Here is a 351-nt window from a genome sequence, read left to right as displayed (position 1 = left end):
ATATATATATATATATATATACAATATATAAATACTCACCCATATAATTTCTGCTAAACCCCCTCGTTTGTTACTTCCATAATAATTCACACCGAATGGCAAGGCCGATTTGACCCAGTTCACTTATATCTAAAATAAATAACGTTTATTAATTATTTTATCTTAATATTTTACTTTGCGTAGATATTAGAAATTAGTAATAAGAAGAGAAGGATGAAAGAAGGAAAGAAGGAGATTTGGAGATTGCCCTCCCTCTTTCCTCCTCCTCAACCTTCTTTACGAATTCACAGTAAAAGGAAATGACATAAAACCGTTTTTCCGTTACGTAATAGTAGCAACTTCTTTCGAATA

The sequence above is a fragment of the Odontomachus brunneus genome, unplaced genomic scaffold, assembly GCF_010583005.1.
Source record: "Odontomachus brunneus isolate Ranch 3 - 2012 unplaced genomic scaffold, Obru_v1 Obru_scaffold_252, whole genome shotgun sequence".
NCBI classification, from domain to species: Eukaryota; Metazoa; Arthropoda; class Insecta; order Hymenoptera; family Formicidae; genus Odontomachus; species Odontomachus brunneus.
Note: the sequence above shows the minus strand (reverse complement) of the source record.